The sequence below is a fragment of the Diabrotica undecimpunctata genome, chromosome 11 (genome assembly GCF_040954645.1).
Source record: "Diabrotica undecimpunctata isolate CICGRU chromosome 11, icDiaUnde3, whole genome shotgun sequence".
NCBI lineage: Eukaryota > Metazoa > Arthropoda > Insecta > Coleoptera > Chrysomelidae > Diabrotica > Diabrotica undecimpunctata.
In genome coordinates, this window is record NC_092813.1 from 31,016,127 (window position 1) to 31,025,363 (window position 9,237).

Below are 9,237 nucleotides of genomic sequence, written 5' to 3' on the forward strand. Positions count from 1 at the left end.
CACATAAAAAAATAATATTTGACTTTGACCATGCCATAAGAAAGTAGTTCACGGAACCTCGCTAAATAATTTAAAATAATCTTATACAGAAATTTAAATTCTAAATAGTATGAGGGGTAGCTGACGAAAAATTCGTAAAGACGTACAGTTGATTTTGCTTTGTTTTTGAAACAATCTTAAAAGGCAAAAAAAAATAATTTTTTGCTTTTAAAACGTTTTGTATACATTCTAAAGAAAAATAATTCAAATAATAGTTGTAGACCATAAAAAGTTTTTTATGTAGAGAAATACCAAATTTAAATACATAAATAATTGATATAATTCCAAAAAACCGTAAACTCTATGATATTATGTTTGTAGTAATTTATAAATAATGTTAATAACTTTGTTTTTGGCCTAACGACAGGCAATTATGGCAATTGATGAGTTACTAAAGTGTGCTAAATATCAAGCAGATCAAAAAATATTTTACAATTTATTCAATTTGTTTATGACAGAAAGCGATTATTTAAACAACTGTACTTGTCCAAACAGTATGACTCTACAAGTATTTTGTAACTTGCAATCGATTCTTTTCGCTTTTAGTTTTAGGTTATATTAAAAAAACTTTAACATATTATTAAATTTTTTATTAAAAACCAGTTTGAATAGGGGACTTTTTAGTTTTTAGAGCACTTCACGTTTTTTCAGTTTCTTTGACAAGTGAGGATTATCTATTCGCTTATTTCTTAATATGGGCTATGAGCAATTATCCAGTCAAGTCAACACTATTATAGAAGTTACCCATACTTTTTTAGTAGTCATTCAGACGGTTCATCTTAATTGTCCCCATATGGAACATAAGTCCGAGAAAAGTCTTAAATTCTGTTTGTGTTGTTTAAATTAACAATTAAAATGTTCTACTAAAACTATCAACTTACGACTTCCAATACTATAAGGCCACTTGAGGTATAATACGTTTTTACTCAATAATAGTACCTGTATAAGTAAAATTGTTTTTTAATGTGCTCCATTGAAGCACACTAGACATATTCCAGTTTTGCCATCACATTCTTCAGAGTATGTTTTAACTTTTTTAACTTTTCTATCGTCCTTTCTACTAGTCATGCTTCTTCTTAAAATTTTGTTACATCTTGTACACTTTCTTCTCTTTGTATTATCTACATCGCTTTGCCTGAGATGGTATTTTTGGGTGTAACTGTTCGTGAGGGTTACAACATTTCTTTATTTGCAAATGCCTTCGCGAACTCCAGTCTGAACTCAAGGATAGGTTGTCGCTTTTTTACGTTTTCTATTATTTAGCAACTAAGCATTTACTACTGCGGTATTAAATGCGGTATTAAATATTAATTCCACTGCCACTTTCCGGTACCACTTCAGAATTTTGCGTATTGGGCTTTGGTAAGAAGCCACTTAATCACTAAAATCAACACTCTTTTTCACCAAGTTATAATCGAGAATAGTTTGTGGTTTTAGTACTTGTGTATAATTTTTCTTTTCATCTGATTAAACCAAGATATAACTATTATGTTTAAATGTTGTAAGGATTAAAACTGGTCTTTTGTCGACCCATTTTATTACTTGTAAAATCAATAATGGGGTTAAGTTTCATCGTGAGTAACTGGTTGCAATTTTTTTAATCGAGATTTTGGTTTTACATGTTTTTATAGTAAAACATCTGCACATGAATAATTCGTTTCTTGAACAATGATTTCAATTCATCGACCAATAGTCTAAAATAAGGTTTTATTACGTCGTCCGGAATATTATAAACTGGTTCTTTTTCACAAATATATTGGAAATATGGTTTACATTCTATATTTAGAAAAATCTTTTACTGCAACTCTTGTTCCCATAAGACCGTATGTTATAAATAAATATATTCCTATAAGAATTATCTTGAAAGATGAAAAAAATACAATAAAAAAGTGCAATATTAAGTGTTATTTAAAAAAATAATAAGTCATTCACGGGCGTACAGTTAAAAACAAAAGTTTTCAGTGTTCTATTGCTTGATTATTATTATCTGGTATTCTGAAAATGTTGACATTTTTTCCTGGTCTGATCTCCCTCAACTAACGTCATCTTTCTTAATTGGTGGGTTGTATTGATTAGGTCTCTTTAAGTGTTTTGTTGCTATCCATAGTGAATGATCTTCTTTAGACAATGTACTAATGTAGTGTTCAAATGTGGCATTGCGTACATCATGTAGCGCTCATCTTAATTGTCTGATTATCTACCTCTTGCTCTTTATTTTTCGACTATTAGTTGTATAATATAATTCGGAGTGTTATTTGTCTTTTCTTGATTTGGAATTGTTAATCGTGTAGCTCCATATGAAATAGTAGGAGATGAAAACGGCAGCATATTCATCCATAAAAAAAAGGAAACGCGATAAAGATATCTGAAACAACTGTTTTATGTTATAAGAGATGAAATAGTCCGAAATTACCAAAACAGGTGAACAGGGCACTATAAAGAGGAAGTAAAATTAGCTATGAAACAGTTTGAATGAGAAAAAGAAGTAAGCTTAGACCAAATACCAGCAGGAATTATTCAACTGAAGAAAAAAAAATTAAATCGATAACAATATTCACTCCATTTACAGAAAAGGCGGTGACCCGCAATTATTTTAAGAACTTCTTTAATAGTCTCCAGTCAACAATTTCCTAACCATGTTTAAAAAACGTACGGAATGCACTGTATATACTAACCCAAGTCGTCAACATACTTGTTGTTGCAGTTATGTATTACGATCAACTTAAAGGTTATGCACGACTCCCCTTGTATAGGTACACAGGCAAGCACATGCGGGAGAAAAAAGATTTGTCATACCGTTACATTATGTCAAATTTTAACGTTGAATATTTTATGGTCCCCTTTGGGTTATAAAACGAATGATCGACTTTTTCTCGCACAGATCCCTGCTATGTAACTTTACAAAGCGAGTTTGCTGGGTATTAAAGAACCGTCTATGGCATCATATAATTTTAAGCTAATATTTCACGTTCTGCGACGCATTCCACGTTTGACACATTGTCTTTTTTAGTTTTCTGTCATTCTATTTGTTAAATCCTATCTCATTTTCGTCACAGCGTCAAGGAGCAGTAAATGTGTATACTGAACGGGAGGCATATGTCTAACAGTGAACGTTGGAGATTTTTCGAGTTTATCATATCTTCTTCTTTGAGTGCCTCTGCTATCGGAGATTGGATATCATTAGGGCGATTCTAATTTTATTTACTGCTGTTTTGAATAATTCGTTAGTGGTACAGCCAAACCACTCTCTTAAATTTCTCATCCAGGACATTCTTCTACGGCCTGGATTTCTGCGTCCTTGGATTTTTCCATGCATTATATTTTGTAGGAATGTGTACTTTTGTCCTCTCATCAGGTGGCCAAACTATTCAAGTTTTCTCTTTTTTATATTCAGTATAACTTCTGGATCGTTATTTATTCTGCGTATTACCTCTTCATTTGTAATTTTATCCACCCAACTTATTTTTAGTATACGGCGGTAGCACCACATCTCAAAGCTTTCAAGATTTTTAACATTCTTCTGTTTAAGAGTTAATGCCTCAACAACCGTGAAGCAAAGTACTGAATACATACTAAGTAGTTAACTAAAAGTGGACGTATGCAAAGAGATGTATGACGTAATCGTATGGTATTCGCTAATAATCCTGTCACGTAATATGCCACACACTTCTGTGCGTTAATGCGTTTACGCAACTAAGCCTCTTTTGACATAACATATATAGGAGCAAAGATATATACCTATAGTCCTTTTAGTGTTGATGTATTTGATTTGTACGTCGTAGTATTCTATTAGTTAAATGGTACCATTTGAGGTACTTTACGTCACGATTGGACTAATAGGATCGAAGATACATAACTAAGGCCCTCTTGACAAGCTGATGTATTTTATTTTTCTATCTTATTGTATTCGATTGGTTAAATCCTATCATTTGAGGTACTGTACGTCACGATTGGGCCACTAAAAACAAAGATACGTAACTAATGCCCTTTTGACGTGATGCTGTATTTGATTTTTATGTCATTGTATTCTATTGGTTAAGTGCTATCATTTGAGCTATCGTACGTCACGATTGGACTAATAGGACCGAAGATACATAACTAAGGCCATTTTGACATGCTACTCTATTAAATTTTTATACCTCATTGTATTTTATTTGTCAAATCCTTTCATTTGAGGTACTGCACGTCATGATTGGACTAATAGAACTAAAGATACACAACTAAGGCCCTTTTGACATTGTTCTGCATTTGATTTTTCTATCCCATTGTATTATTTATGTTAAATCCTATCATTAGAGGTACTATACGTCACGATTGGACTAATAGGACCGAAGATACGTGACTACGGCTCTTTGGACATGTTGCTGTATTTAATTTTTTTATTTCATTGTTTTTCATTTCATTTTTTTATTTCATTATTTAATTGGTTAAATCCTGTCATTTGAGATACTGTACGTCACGATTGGACTTATACAAACGAAGATATATAATTAAGGCCTTTTTGACATGCTGCTATATTTGATTTTTCTGTCTTATTGTATTTTATTGGTTAAATCCTATCATTTGAGGTGCTGTACGTCGCGACTGGACGAATTGGAGCGAAGATACAATAGGTAGTTGCAATATATCATAACCCGTTACTTTTAACCAAACATAATGCCAGAATGATTTGTAGATGAAATATATATATATATATATATATATATATATATATATATATATATATATATATATATATAGATTCTTAAATTTACTATTTCGTCGTGGGTAATATTATATTCAACAACGATGCCAAATTTCTGATGCTAAAATGATTGATAATGAAAGTGGGATATACATTTTCATGTATATAATGGCAGCGAGTAAACGGTAAAACCCTGAACTAAATATATATAATATTTTCACTGTACCCCATCATTTTAGACTCAAACATTTTCTGGAATAAACTTATATAACTCAGTAAGGGATAAAAAGAGAAAGCGGATATTTTAAAATACCAACACGGTATCAAGACTCTAATCAATGAGATGGTTAAAATTCTTGTAACAAGTACGGGAAAACAGTTATTAAGGTCTTGTAAAGTAGCGTCGATATACAGATGCTACTTTGCAAGACGATGCTAAATTGATGGTAAAAGCATAATGTATCGTTGCGAAAATGATAGTAGGATGTATATATATATATATATATATATATATATATATATATATATATATATATATATATATATATATATATATATATATATATATATATATATATATATATATATATATATATATTTGTTAATTTGATTATCATCTTGTATTTATTTGGTTTACCATGTTGAAAAGAATGTTGTGATTTTTTGTGTTTAGTTTTAGTGTCACTTTATTGGTCATGGTCATACGTTATTTTAAGTAATATCCTGATGTACTATATGGGATTATTCTGAAATTAGTTATTAGGAATTCATTTATATAATTTGTTGGTATTTGTTTTTGTATACTCTTATATCATATGGACTATTCTGCGTATGCATAGTTGATCGAATACGTGGGTTTGAAGTTGTTATTTAATCAGAGGCCTCAGTTGTTCGATGAGTTTTGGAATTCACCATTTTCATGATAGGTTATGCAGATGACGGGGCAGTAAAATGTTTATTAGTGATTAACTAGTATCTTCAATTTGAATTCTACTTTGAACATTTTAGTTTTAATCTTGAGTCTTTGTAGACTATGTTCAATTATAATTACAGAAGATTTCCTTTAGCTGACTTCTGAGTCTTACTTATTTTAAGTTATTCTTGTCATTACTACCTCTATGGCTAGCATAGTTAGATTGCTTTCTGAAATTAGTAATTTATATTTTAGTCAAGAAATGACCATTTACAGTTACATTCACTTCTTTTCTTAGGCATTCCCTTGTTGATTTTAGATTTAGAACTAGAACATATCTTGTTCTTTCTTAGTAACGTCAGAACGAATCATTAATTTGCAGTTTCTACAGAAATTGACCTGTTCGTTCTTGATGCCTTTTTGCTGATTACTTACTTATTCATTACTTACTTCTTTAACTTATACTTTTTGGATATTTTGAGTAGTTATTATTGGCTTACCAAATGCCATGTAGCTCCCTTATATCTGGTATTCTTATCAATCTATTATAGCTACCTGCTATAGTTAGTGAATATCAGCATAAGTTAATTTGTTTGATGTTGATTTAGATTCAATGATTTAGTCTGTGAATATTGTGGTTTAGGCACATATTACCGGATGTGGGTATATGTTGACCTAATTTATTTGGATTATTTGATTAGAGTGTGAATCGGTTACCCATTTACCTGATTAATTATACCTTTGGATATGCTAATCTATAAATTTGTTGTCGACTGGTTGAATAATTTTGGATTTAGTGCCCAATTCAACACTTAAATTGGTTTATATATATTTAGAATTTTTCCTATTGTTACTTTTTGGATTATTTGATTAGAGTAAGAAATTGGTGACTCGTTTGCCTGGTTGATTATATTTTTGGATATGCTATTCTATAAATATGTTGTCCACTGGTGGATCAATTTTGGATTTAGTGCCCAATTCAATACTTAAATTGGTTTATACATATATGTTTGGAATTTTTTATTGTTACTTGTAATTTGTGAATCGTTCCACATCTCTGCCTGATTGATTATCCTTGGATATGCTACTATAAATCTGTTGTCCACCTAATAGTCAATTTTGGAATCAGTGTCTGACTTTACATTGTTTTGATACGTTTAAATTAAGTATTTGTTATTACGACTATTTTAGGCTACACGAAAGTCTTATTGTAGTTTATGTACTTTAGATAGTACATGACTTGTAAGTCTCTTAGTAAATATTTGGATATCTCTAGATGTCTCTTTCTTTATACGTCATTCATATTCTGTGGTTAATTGTAATCTTGCGAATCGATGTAGATTGTTCGAAAGTTAGTTTATTAAATTAGTGTATTTTAGCCACATTTGGCAAACTAGGGACATGGCTAAAAATTTTAGTTTTAGATTTATTTGTATGCTTTGCTTGTACTGCAATGACGGAAACTTTGACTAACCAACATTTAAGCGTCTGTTCGAGCTATTGTCACAACTCACGGTTCATACCTATTCTGTGATTTTCGATAGGTATGCAAAAAGAAAAAAAAATTTCGTTTAAAATTTTTTTTCTCCAAGTAAGAGGGGACTGTAATGAGTCGGTCACTTTAATATATCTTTATTCACTATTAAATAAAATTTTTAAATCATTTCCCATTAATACTTCTTAATTTTGAATTTCTAAGTTGGTATTAAACAGCGACTCCAGCGGCCGTTTTAGGCAGGCATGCTTATCCGACTAACAATTAACAATTAGCGCGCATTCTGGTTTCAACTTTGGTCAAAGGAAGTTCGGTTAACTAGAAAAAGTAGCGGCTGTGCTAAATTTGTTTGAAGATAAGTATTTTTTTTTGGGGAAGAAGATGAAAAATTTTTAGTTTATTTTTAGTGTCTACCATTTGATTTATAGCCACTCTTAGCCGCCTACTTAGGAAGTTAAGTCCAGAATCAAGAATTCTTAATTTTTATTTTTGTTGGGGTTTGTAATAGAGGAGGAATTGAGTTGTTCCCTACTGGGTTTGCACCTTTACCGTCACCCTTAGCTGTTCCATCAGAGTTCCAGATCTCATAAGACTTCCCGGACAACTTCAGGGAACCAGCCGGAAAGACCGCCCTCATTTAGAGTGTGGAACACTGCCAATTTGTATTAGGTTTGGTTTATCAATTTTAATAATTTTTTATATTTTTTTTACTTTAATTCGTACTATTTTGCATAATAATAAAGACCAGTCATTCACTTTTTCTAAAATAATAAATAATATTTAAGGACTAATTGTCAACTACCGGTTGAGGTTTAAATCCCCCCTTTCAACTCCGTTGTACGGTTTTATGTGTACACATTTAATCAGAGAGTTCTTTATTGATATTTTATTATTATATATTTAAACCTTGGACATCTATCCCATCAGGATAGTGTCCCTGTTACTTTTTTTGTTATGACATTAAATTGAAAGCCGAAGTTCAGAGTTACATCTCTAGTAGGCAAGTAAATTACCTTCTTAGGTCGAATCCTTAAAATTTTCTTATATTTTATTATTTGTAAATTCAGATCAAGAATCAATTGTGTATACCCAGAAAATCTTTTTTAGCATATAAGTAACTAGGTTGACTGTACATAATTGGTGGTGGGTAGCTATAAAGGATTAGACTGTATATTATTTGGATAGATATTAAATTTATGGTGAAGAATAAATATTTCAATTAATACCTGTTTTTCCTTTTATTTCAGCAAACAGCTTTACAAAATACCTGGGAAGGTATAGGTTATTACTTTCCTGGTGCCCAATCACATCTTAGAGCAACTTCCGTAGTTTATCACTGTCATTTACTTTATTCATATATTTTTTATTACTCTATCATTCATTTTCTCATTTTACGCTCTCTGTAGGGCATGCAAATTGGCCGAACCCCCTTTTGAGTGTCAAGTAGTCATTATCCGGCACATTCTGCTAGCGAGCTTTAATTTAATTGTTTTTTGCTACTCCAAATACTTTTGTTATATTACACATACACACTCCTTTTTTGCTAAACAATGGAACAACTGTATGGAAAAAAGTAAAAGGAATATCTGGTGCAAAATCACTTAAGTCGATAAACCTGCTAGAGCAAAATAATGTAATATATAAATCTCAAAACGAAATATCAAATATACTGGCATTAGGTTATGAAAAAAACTCGATACTCGATACTCGATTCAGTTTTGGATCAGGCCATTCGAAAGGACATAACTAAAAACTTTCAGTTAAATTTTCAAGTCCCTAGGTGCCGCTGGGGGTTTGCTATGGAAAAAAACGTATTAAAAACATTTTTTTAGACGCTGTATTGTTGCAAAAAATCTAAAAAAATTCATGAAAGCTATTTTAATAATACAAAACTGCCTGATTTTTTTCAGATTTGTAGCTTGAAAATTGAGGCCAGGAAAAATATTTGAAATTTTCAGTGATATTTTAGGTTATGTCGGAAATTTTTGGCCAACTTTAAAACAATATTTTTTTATGAGTTTTTTCTCGTTATTTCAAATGGCATAGTTATTATTATCATTTTTAACGTGGAAAATGCCTGAAATTCAAAAAAACTGCTCTTTTTGG